Source organism: Mustelus asterias, unplaced genomic scaffold, assembly GCF_964213995.1.
Source record: "Mustelus asterias unplaced genomic scaffold, sMusAst1.hap1.1 HAP1_SCAFFOLD_107, whole genome shotgun sequence".
NCBI classification, from domain to species: domain Eukaryota; kingdom Metazoa; phylum Chordata; class Chondrichthyes; order Carcharhiniformes; family Triakidae; genus Mustelus; species Mustelus asterias.
This window is the reverse complement of record NW_027590151.1, coordinates 452,410-464,963: the sequence shown is the minus strand read 5'-3', so window position 1 is coordinate 464,963 and position 12,554 is coordinate 452,410. Positions and strand designations below refer to the sequence as shown.

At 43.5% G+C, this 12,554-nt stretch overlaps 1 non-coding gene across 1 annotated transcript; it reads left to right on the top strand.

Moving 5' to 3' along the window:
- Positions 1-9,633: 9,633 nt before the first annotated feature.
- On the top strand, positions 9,634-9,706 carry trnat-cgu (transfer RNA threonine (anticodon CGU)). The gene has a single exon. It is a non-coding gene; the product is annotated as a tRNA-Thr (tRNA).
- Positions 9,707-12,554: the final 2,848 nt, after the last annotated feature.

Genomic DNA, 12,554 nt, shown 5'->3' with positions numbered 1-12,554 from the left:
TATTCACAGGGAAATCTGGCCGAAGGATAGTGAATTTGATACTGACATTGGCATTCATCTTCTCACAAATAAATATGTCCATTAACAGCTAATTATTTTATGACCTCTTTTATTGATTTGAAGTGATGTGTACTTTTCTCATCCAGACTTATTAAAGAATAAAGTTTTATGGTGCGGTGAGGTTTAAGGGACGGGAGGGCTGGCACCTCCTTTTGATGCTGGAGGTGTGTTGGAGTAGATGCAAAATGTCACAGTCACCAATCTCCCTCCCGCTTTGCCATGGGGAGACTTTACTCTGGAGCGCATTTTGCCCAGGCCATGCTGAATATCAGCATTGAAATGATCCAAACCCTGAGCCCTTTGGAAGTAAATTCGATTCTTTTTCTTTTTCTGCACTTGCTGTTCATGGATTGATCGGAATAATAAAACAAAAACAGTCTCACTGTGCGTGTCTGACTGAGATGGGCTTTTGTACAGCACACCAGATAAACACACTGTTATGGTAAACTATCTGATCACTGTTTAATAAATTTCACAATTCCAGTAAATGGAAATTTCACCACATTCTTCAGATCCGCTCTGAATTGCGTCTGGGACACGGCATGAATGCATGTGTTGGGGCAGCAACTCAAGAGTTGAAGCATAAATCCCAGTTCCTGAACAAATAATGGCAAAATAACAGAAATAAATCCAACTTGTACAATCGCTGATGAAGGCAAAACAACAGGAACCCTGACCATAACAGGATAAAATTTCCCGACATCGCAAAGAGTAAGATGGTAAATTTTCTTCAGTTCTCTATCTCTTGGCCATTTGAACTTTCCCCACTCTTTTGCGTCCGAGGTCTACGGCGAACCTTGCTCGACAATAAAATGTGTTTAACGGTTGAAATATTGAACAGCAGATTCAGCAATAAAGGAACCGATGAGGTTTAAGACAGAGAGATATAGGTTCTTGATTGATAAGGGGATCGGGGTTATGGGGAAAAGGCAGCAGAATGGGGATGAGAAAAAATATCAGCCATGATTGAATGGCGGAGCAGACTCGATGGGCCAAGTGGTCGAACGCTGCTCCTATGTCTCATGGTATTCTGGTCTTTTGGCTAAAATATAATGCAGACTTTCAACTTCTACTCACGCTGGTGAAAAATATTCATCAGAATCTACATAACAGAAGTAGAGATTATTGGAAAGCACACACACACATGTATATATATATATATATATATATATATATATATATATATATATATATATATATATATATATATATATATAAATATATCCTCAGACATATAGTACCAGAACGTGTTCTTTGCACTCAGCAGCACACTCACTGTTCCAATAACCACAACTGCCGTTTTCTCAGTGTAGTATTTTATTTTCTGTTTCTGACAAGTAATGGCCACGAATCGATCAAAGGTGAAAGTGACAGTGAAAAAGACAGAACAATCGTGACTGCGTACAGCAGGATGGCATGGATGTTGCACACTTGAGTATGATGCATGAAGATAAATTGATCATTAACTCTGATAGGAATTTGCCTCAATATGAGGTCGATGATGACGACCAGTACACACGCTGCTAACATGGAAATTAGGTAACGTGTGACACATTTGGAAAGTCCACACCTTCCGCGAGACAGGATAAGAATCGTTGATAAGTTCACTGTAAGGAAGAGAGACACAATTGACTCATATTTCAGATTGAGAACGGGAGCAGCGGTCTGTCAGGATTCTGGGGAGAAGCTGAAGTATTTGTTTTCACATAATCCAGCCTCAGAATAACATGGATTCACTGGTTCCGCTGAGACTGAGTTCACAGTCGGAAGACACCGCATTGATGTAGCAAGAAAGCAGATTCATCAACAGATCAGATCTCCACTTTCCGGCCTTCTCCATATTTGTATTTGGGAAACACAATGATGCCAATGGGTTTGGACCAAATGTCCCTGGTCCGGGTCACTCTGCTGTGACTCTGCTGTAGACTGTGCATTTGTAGATATTGCATAAGTGGATTTGGAATTGGCTGTGAATCACAGCACTGGAAATTATATTTATACTTTTACTGAAGTCAGGACCCTTTCCATACTAAGGCAGGAACAGTGAAAGTGGCCGGTGAAGGTGGGGACGGAGTAGGTGGAGCGATGAGATGGGGGTGGGGGGTGGGGCGTGATAGCGGGGAGCGGAGGGAGAAGGAAATAAAGAGCAACCACCAGGCGACAGTAGGGAGAATGGCTGCTGAGGAGAGAATTTTTCCCACTGCATTAACACATAAGGAACATGACGTTTGCATATAATAATATTATTAACTGGATCTCATGGACAAGGGTAATAAATATAGTGAAATTAGACTCACCAGTCACACCGACGGAGTGGGTAGTAAATCCTTTGGACATCGTGACGTACCCAAATAATACGAAGCTCAAGTGGAATAATCCAGAACATGGTTTATCGACTCTGAGATTCAATGATCTCTGGTTGTACTGTAGGCCACTCTCATTTTTAACACCGGTGGGCACAATGAAACCATTGCCTATTTATGGAGTGAGGAAAGTCACCTGTGAAACAATTAAACTTTGTGCCTACGCGATTATTCACAAGCGCTGAACAAACAAGATGAATTCAGCTTTTCTTGCAAAATACATGTTTATTGAAAGTCCTTTGCAATCATAGAAAATGATCTGACTGAAGACAAACAAATTGGTCCAAGCAGTTTGGTGAAAAGTAGGATTATTGATTAAGACTATGTTACTGAACTGAAGTGAATTAAGACAGTAACGAATATTTCTATCTCATAATGTCAATCTACAATTTCAGAATTTCAATGAAATTGTAATAGTGAAATTGGTGCAGATTCGGGGAATAATGTTGATGCTTCTGCTAATAAAAGAGAGGTGTCAAAAGCAGGATGATTAGAAATATTACACTGCTGGTATTCAGCAAGAAACAGGTCTTAATCCGATAAAACAACCATCTACCCTTGTATTGTTCACGGATATTATGTTATGGAGATTAACCCGTGCAAGAGGTAAATCAGGTGTCCAACCTGCGTTCCGAAACACATGTAACATTTCCTGTACTTTTGATGATAAGTGAGGATGTGTCCTGTGCCCTTCACCCAACCTTACATCTTCCTCTGCATGCCGTGCTGCTTTCAGACTGTGTGGATGCAATTCCATCGATCTGCACGTTTTATCGTCTCGAAATATCTTTCACCTTCAATTCACTCTACTTAGGTAATATTTAATTCCTTCTATTATTTTTTGCTCGAATTTAAAACAAATGTCAGTCCAGCCTATTTATAAATTTGACAAAAAAGGACATTATTTTACATGAATTACACCCAATCTTATTTATACATACCCATTCAGTTGCACAAAACTCTGGTGATAACTAGAAGAATAGAAAAGTAATGATGCAGAAACGGGCCATTCAGACCATCATGCATGCTCTGGATACAACAGAGACAAATGGAACTCGGGGCTCCGTCTAATCCCACATTCTATCATATGCTCCGTGGCCTTGCAGGTTCAAGCCCTTCAGATAGTGAGCCCATATTAGAAATAACCTTTGGCTATCGATACATAAATGGAAATGAAAATGTCTTTGAGACACTCCTGAGAAGGTTTACTAAACGATTTCCAGTAATGAGCGGGTTGTCTCATGGGGATGGTTGGAGAGAGTAGACATCCCCACACTGAATGTTCGAATACTAAGAGGCGGCTTAATGGAAGAGTTTAAGATCTTGAGAGATGTTGACGTTGTGGATGTGCACAGAATGTTGCCATTTCGGAGAGAAACCAAAACCCGGTGAGAGTGTTTCAAATAAGGGGTCGCTCATTAAACACAATGATGAGGAATGTGTTGTCTCTCAGATCGTCGTATGAACAATCAAAAGAGAAAGATACGTAGGACATTAAGCCCCTCAAGCCGGCTCCTCCATTTCACAACTTAATTCTAACATCAAATTTGCAGTCCACCTACACCTGATCACCAATCACGTATGACTCAGCAAAAACTTATCCACATCTACCTTAAAAATAATGAAAGCTCTGCTGCCACCGATTATTGAGAAAGAGAGTTCCAAAACATGAGGACCAACAATGCCATAAGGAATAGGGACAAGGGCAGGCCGCTCAGCCTTTCGAGCCTCTTCAGTCATTAATGCAATTGTATAGGGTGTTAGTGAGACCACACCGTGAGTATTGTGTGCAGTTTTGGTGTCCTTATCTGGGGAAGGATTTCATTGCCCTACAGGGAGTACAGCGAAAGTTTACCAGGCTTATATCTGGGATGACAGGTCTGTCATATGAGGAGGGACTAAGTCGGTTAGCATTACATTCACTCTAGTTTAGAAGATTCAGGGAGGAGTCATAGCAACCGACAAAATTCTAACAGAGTTAGACAGGGTAGATTCAGAGAGAATGTTCCTAATGGTGAGGGAGGCCAGAAGTGGACTAGAATATCTCATCAGGTCTGAAGGCATTTTTACAGAGAGACCATCAGAAAGACATGGATGTGATGGAACTTGGGAAAATAAATAGCAATATCTTGAGGAGTTTAGGTTTTACAGAGAAGGATAGGCTGGAGTCTTAAAGCGCATCCCGGTAGATAAATCCTCAGCACCTGATGAAGTGTATCCTAGGACGTTGTAGGAGGCTAGGGAGGAAATTGTGTATCCACTAGCAGAGATATTTTAAACATCGATAGCAATAGGTGAGGTGCCCGAAGATTGGAGGGTGGCAAATGTTGTGTCTTCGTTTAAACGCGAAAAGCCTGGGAACTACAGGCCGGTGAGCCTCACAGCTGTAGTTTTTTTACGTGTTCATGGGACATGGGCGTAGCTGGCTGGCCAGCATTTATTGCCCATCCCCAGTTGCCCGAAAGCAGTTGAGAGGCAATCACATTGCTGTGGCTCTGGAGTCACATAGAGGCCAGACCGTGTAATGACAGCATATGTCCTCCCCTAAAAAGCATTAGTGAACCAGATAAGTCTTTCCAACAATCAACAATGGTTTCATGGTCATCAGTAGATTCTTAATTCCAGAATTTTTTTATTGAATTCAAATTCCACCGGCTGTCATGACCGAGTTCGAACCCCGGTCCGCAGAACTTAGTTGAGTTTCTGGATTAATAGTCTAGCGTTAATACCACGAGGCTATCGCCCCCCTCCCCCTCACCCCGCCCCCCCCCCCCCCCACTCCCGCCGCCCCGCCCAACTAAGTTTATCGAAGGAATTCTTTGAGATCGGATCGACAGGCATTTGGAGAGTCAAAGACTGATTAGGGACAGTCAGCATCGCTTTGCGAGTGGAAAATCATGTCTCACAAATTTGATTGAGTTTTTTTTGAAGGAGTAACCAGGAAGGTAGATGAGGGCAGTGCCGTCGATGTTGTCTATATGAACTTTAGCAAGGCCTTTGACAAGGTACCGCATGGTAGGTTGTTGCATGAGATTAAAACTCACGGGATCCAGCTAGGTAGCCAAATTGATATAAAATTAACTTGATGACAGAACACAGAGGGTGGTGTAGAGGCTTGTTTTTCAAACTGGAAGGCTGTGAGCAGCGGTGTGCCATAGGGATCGATGTTGGGTCCACTGTCACTTGTCATTTATATTAATGATATGGATGAGAATTTAGGAGGCATGGTTAGTAAGTTTGCACATGACACCAAGAATGATGGCATAGTGGACAGTGAAGAACGTTATCTCAGATTTCAACGGGAACTTGATCAATTCAGCCAGTGGGCTGACGAATGGCAGATGGAGTTTAATTTAGATAAATGCGAGGTGATGCATTTTGGTAGATCGAACAAGGGCAGGACTTGCTCAGTTAATGGTAGGGCGTGGCGAGAGTTATAGAGCAAAGAGATCTAGGGGTACATGTTCATAGCTCATTGAAAGTGGCGTCACAGGTGGATAGGGTGGTGAATACGGCATTCGGTATGCTTGGTTTCATTGGTCAGAACAGTGAATACAGAAACTGGGACGTCTTGTTGAAGTTGTGCAGTCATTGGTAAGGCCACACTTGGAATACTGTGTACTGTTCTGGTCATTCCATTATAGAAAGGATATTATTAAACTAGAAAGAATGCAGAAACGATTTACTAGAATGCTCCGAGAACTTGATGGTTTGAGTTACAACGAGTGGTTGGATAGACTGGGACTTTTTTCTCTGGAATGTAGGAGGCTCAGGACGATCTTATAAAGGTCAATGAAATACTGAGAGACATAGATCAGCTAGATAGTCAATATCATTTCCCAGTGGTAGGGGAGTCTAAAACTGGAAGGCATAGGTTTAAGATGAGAGGGGAGAGATACAAAAGGATCCAGAGGAGCATTCTGTTTTCACACTGAGGGTGGTGAGTGTCTGTAACAATCTACCAGAGATAGTAGTAGAGGCGGGTACAATTGTGTCTTTTAACAAGCGTTTAGAAAGTTACATGAGCAAGATTGCTATCGAGGGATATGGGCCAAACGCGGGCAATTGGGACTGGCTTGGTAGTTAAAAAATGGTGGCATGGACAAGCCTGGCAGAAGGGCCTTTTTCCATGCTGTAAACCTCTGTGACTCTATGACTCTTTGACTCTATGAGATTGGAGCCAACGTTTCGAAATCAACTTGTCAGAGGCTCAGAGCTCAGGACTCGAAACGTTGTCTCTATTCTCTATCCACTGATACTGTTAAAACTGTTGACATTATCCAGCATTTTCTGCTTCTGTTTCAGTTTCCAGCATAAGCGATAATTTGTTTTATTAAGCAAAGGAGAGCGATAGGCTGCAACGCACTGACGATAGAGATGGTGTTGCAAAGTATATTTGGGTGGTAATGGGTCAGACTTTACCTTTTACACTGACACAAATATCGCCTAGATCTCGCTCCAAATCTCGGACTAAATGATAATCTTCGCATTGAATCTACTCAGTCCCATGAGGTCACAGGAGCTGAACACAAGTGAAGAAGGTGGATTTTGCAGTAATGGGTTGTAGGATGAAAGAAATATTGTGAAGGCAGCAGCAATGGGGATGAAAATGAAACAATTATAGAAAGTTACAGTCGAGGAACAGCTTATTAGTCTTGGCATATTGCTTTGAAACAACAGTTGTGATTAGTTGATCAGGAATAAGAAAGAGACAAGTTGTTTCATACGAAATTCTATTTTCACAATTTGTCACCTGTCATTGAGCCTGGGCCTTGGCGGTTAAAGCCTTGAATCTGAACCACGAGACCAACCGCTCTCCAGCATCACCTGCTCAATGTTGGCTTGTCTATCATTCCTTGTGTCAATTAATCCACCTTGCCTTGCTCTCTACCACAGACCTTCACTTTTGTTGTTTTTACCGAGTGACTCCTGACTTTGCAATCAGAAAATGCTGGAAATACTCAGCATATCAGTTGACATTTACCAAAAACACAAATTATGAAACGTTTCCCTGACTCTGTATTGAAAAGCATGCAGAAATATTGCTGTCCGGTTTCGAACCCTCAGAAAGAATGTAATAATTGAAGTGGCGAGTTTGTTGTACGTTGTCAGTGGCTGAACATATCACTGGTATTTAGGCAGATTGTGTCATTTTTCAGGAGAATCCGTTTGGTTCAAGTGTGCTTTCAGCGAGCTTAACAATAACAAAAGGAGCGTGGATAAAGCAAATTTTAAAACATGCTGTAACCCGCTGGTCTGATGGATAGAGTTTGACACTTTCACTGCTGTTTTGATTACAGGTCAGGATATGAAGTTGTATTGCTCGTGTCCAAACCATGAAACACATTTCAGTTATTTCCCTGTAGAATGCAGGAATCCTGGTCTCGCCTCATGTCCTGCCCTTATTGAAGTGAAGACCCTGACCAAATTCAACAGGAAGTTTTCTTCTCATTTCTGGCGGGAGATTAGGAACCAGACGAGGTTAAGGACAGTTTAAATCGTACAGGCCCTTCACTGAAGCTCATTGTGTTTCTGACTGAAGAAGATTTCTCTTTGTTGCATGGATCACTTCTCTGATTAACTGACGGAACGGACTCGAAGTACCCAATGGTTCATACCAAATTCTTTGCCTCTGAGCTATTTCACTAGCAATACCGTTAAAATACCTGGTGATCGTTTGCACTTCGGTGGTAGCGGGTCCGAGTGGTCTCAGACATTGAGTTGAGGTTCCAGTCTTTGGGGAGGCGAGAATTCCAATTCAAACGCTGCTACAAGTGGTTTTAGTTCTGGACACTACGCTGGAGATTTTCAGCTGCGAAGAGGGACGAAATACATTGGGGCTGATTTCGCCTGAGCATTGAATGCTTAGGGCCGACATGATTGAGTGTGCAAAATTTTGAGGGACATGGATTGGCAGATAGGAATAGTCGTTTCCCCATAGCAGAAGGGTGAACAACCAGGCGGCATAGATTTAAGGTATGGAGAAAGCGCTTCAGAGAGGATCAGAGGATGATGGCAATCTGGAACCCACTCCCTGAAAGGTTGTTAGAGGCGAGAACACCAACACTAAGAACACTTAAGAACCTTTTAGAAGAGCACTTTAAATGCCTTGATATCACAGACAACCACATTCGTCACACCTCTGGAGTACAGCTCTTTTGTCCATGTGTGAACAAAGGCTGACTGGAGAAGGTTTCTCTTTGTTGCATAGTTCAGACTTCTCTGATTAACTGTCAGCTGGTTACTGCGAAGTCAGTGCTTTTGATACCATGTTTCTATCACATTCCTGATGACCGAGAGCAGACTGGTGGTAATTGTCTTGATTTGATTTGCAGTTTGCCAGGTAGATGACAGTAATGCAGTTGTACTGAAACTGCTTGACTCGGAGCGCGGCAAGTTCAGGAGCACAACGCTTTAGCAAAATTGCTGGAAGTTTGCCAATGTCGGGAGCTCTCGTTTTTTCCAATGTATCCACAAACATCTTTGTCTTCCAATCAACGCTGCAGTAGACGTGATTGTCGCATAGTGGGCGCCGCGGTGGCTTCGCAGCGCCAGGGACCCGGCTTCAATTCCAGCCTTCGGTAATTGTGCGGCGTTTGCACGTTCTCCCCGTGTGTGCCTGAGTTTCCTGCCGGTGTTCAAGTTTCCTCCCACAGTGTCCAGTTGTGCATGTTAGGTGGATTGGCCGCGTATTTGCTGTAATTGCTTATAAATGATAGATTGGCTGTGTGACTATCTAGCAAAGTTTAGACAATGACATGAAATGAGGCAGTGGGAAAATAGATGATTATGGTCTAATTGCAAATCTCTCTTATGAGCTTTTCTAGTGGTCAGGATTAGGCGCCGTGCCCGGGATTTATTCCCAGTCACGGGGTGAACATTTTTTTGTTTAACTCATCATTAAATCAAATTAGGCCTCACATCGTCTGTGAAGGGAGAAACAAGGGTTAATCTTCAAACTGGGTGAATTGTATCAGACGTGGAAAAGTCAGAGATGTAACAACAAGTATAAGCTCAGAAGAAGAATTTAACGGCAGGCACACGGCAAACATTGATCGTTTGAAGTAACTGGCACATGTCAAATTCTGCCCTTTTATCGCCACATATTCTAACTCCCTGCTCTCCCGCTCAAGCATATCTATTTCCATCTGAAAATGCAGTCTGTTCCACTGATTATTATACATTTATTGCAAGCTAATTGCAAAGGATTGGCTCCATAGCTCAGTGGTTAGAGCACTGGTCTCGTAAACCAGAGGTCGCGAGTTCAATCCTCGCTGGAGCTTCGTTTTCAACTTTAGTTTATAGCCGCAAGTTACACTTGGTAATTTAAACGCTCGGGCTAATGCGGCCTTGATGTCAAGACCGATCACTCTCAGCTCACCTCGGGAATTCAGCTCCTTTGCCCATGTTTGAACAAAAGCTCAAATGAGGACAGCAGCTGAGTCACCCTGGCGAAACTCAAACTGGGCTTTGCTGAGGAGGTCTGTTGATGACCCTGCCATCGCTTTACAGATGATCGGCAGTCGTCTAATTTGGCGGTAATTGGCTAGTTGGATTTGCCGTGCCTTTTTTTGTGCAGGACATACCTGGGCAATTTTCCACATTGTTGCGTAGATGCCAGTGTTGTAATTGTCCGAGAAGAACTCGGCGAGGGGAGCGGTAACTTCTATAGCACAAGTACTATTGCCGGAATGTTATCAGGGCCCATTGCCTTTCCAGTATCCAGTGCCTCCAACCGTTTCTTGGTATCAAATTGAGTGAATCGAATTGGCTGGAGACTAGCATTTGAGATGCTGGGGACCACTGGAGGAGGCCGAGATGGATCATCCAGTCGACACTCCTGGCTGGAGATTGCTTCGAATTCTTCAGGTTTATCTTTTGCAATGAGGTGCTGGGCTGCACCATCAGTGAGGATGAGGATATTTGTGGATCTTCTTCCTCCAGTGAGTTGTTTAATTGTCCACCACCATTCACGACTGGATGTGGAAGGACTGAAGAGGTTAGATCTGATCTGTTGGTTGTGGGATCGCTTACCTCTGTCTATCACTTGTTGTTTTTGCCATTTGGCATGTACAGAGTCCTGTTTGGTAGTTTTTCCAGGTGGACACCTCACATTTTGGTATGCCTGGTGCTACTCCTGCGCGTCCCCCCCACCCCCCCCCCCCCCCACACACACACACACATCCCCCCCCCCCTTCCCCGCCCCAACACCCTTGCACTCTCCATTGAACCAGAGTTGATTCCCTGACTTGATGGTAATGGTTAAGTGGGGTATATTCTGGGCCATGAGATTGCAGATAGTGCTGGAGTACAGTTCCCCTGCTGTTGGTGGCCCACAACGCCCCATGCATGCCTAGTCTTGAGTTGCGAGATCGGTTCGAAGTCTGTCCCATTAAACACGGTGATAGTGCCACACAACACAATGGAGGCTATTCTCAATGCAAAGGTGGGACTTCATCTCCACACGGATTATGCAGTGATCACTCTTGCTGATACCGTCGTGGACAGTTGCATCTGCAGCCGGCAGATTGGTAAGGATGAGGTCAAGTATGTTATTTCCTCTTGTTGGTTCCTTCACCAGCTGCTGTAGATCAAGTCTAACAGTGACATATTTTAGGACCCGACCAGCTCGATCAGTATTGCTGCTACTGAGCCATTCTCGGTGGTGGACATCGAAATCCCCCATCCAGAGTACATTCTGCGCCCTTGCCACCCTCAGTGCTTCCTTCAAGTGTATTTCAACATGGAGGATCACTGATTCATGAGCCGAAGGAGGACGGTACCTGGTATCCAGTAAGAGGTTTCCTTCCACATGTTTAACCTGAAGCCATGAGACTACAGAGTCGATGTTAAGAATTCCCAGGGCAACTCACTCCCGATTGTATCCCACTGCGCTGCCATCTCTGCTAGCTGGCGGCACAGTGGTATACAGTCGCTGGGAGTTCGCTGGGGCATGAAATTGACACTGAGGCGAAATCGTCCCACAAGATGCTGAAGTGATCGAATTACATAAAATTTTACGAGGGATGATAGAGTGAACATAGACAAAATGTTTCTTCTTATTGGGCAATCGAGATCAAGAGGTCACAATTATACAAAAAAAACAAAATACAATGAATGCTGGAATCTATGCAAAAAACAGAAAATGCTTGGAAATCTCAACTGATCTGACAGCATCTGTGGGGAAGGAATAGAACCAACCTACTGTCACATGGATAGGTAGAGAGGCGGTAGATTTAAAACGGAGATGCTGGGGAACTACTTATTGCTAATGGTCGTCGATTTTTGGAACTCGCTGCCCCATAGAACGGTGGAGTCTGAATCATTAAAAAGGTTTAAAGAAGGAGACAGATATATTTCCAATACAACATGAATTAACAGAGAAGGGGCAGTGGATTTGAGACCAGGGAAAGATCAGCCATGAACTGATTGAATGCTGGAGCAGGCTCGAAGCGCTGAATTTGCCCACTGCTGATCTTAATTCCTATATTCCTAAGTGTAACTTTCAATTTTCATAACCCACCAACCACATCAATGAGGCAGATGTGCAACCTATCTGCCAAAATACTTGTTTTGGCAGATAAGGCAAAGGAGAATCCAAAGAGCTTCGACAAAGACAGAAAGGGCAAAAGAGTAGCAAGGGAGAGAGTAGGGCCTCTTAAGGATCAACAAGATCATCTGTGTGCGGATCCACAAGAGATGGGTGAGGTGCTAAATGCATATTTCTCATCAGTATTTGCTGTAGAGAAAAGCATGGATGTTCGGGAACTTCAGGAAATAAATAGTGATGTCTTGAGGAGTGTACATATTACAGATAAGGAGGTGCTGGAAGTCTTAAAGTGCATCGAGGTGGATAAATCCCGGGACCTGATGAAGTATATCCCAGGACATTGTGGGAGGCTAAGGAGGAAATTGAGGGTCCCCTAGCAGAGATATTCGAATCATTGATAGTCACAGGTGAGGTGCCTGAAGATTGGAGGGTGGTAAATGTTGTGCTTGTTTAAAAAGGGCTGCAGGGAAAAGCCTGGGAACTACAGGCCAGTGAGCCTCACATCTGTGATGGGTAAGTTGTTGGAAGGTATTTTGAGAGATAGGATCTACAGGCATTTAGAGACGGAATGAATTATTAGA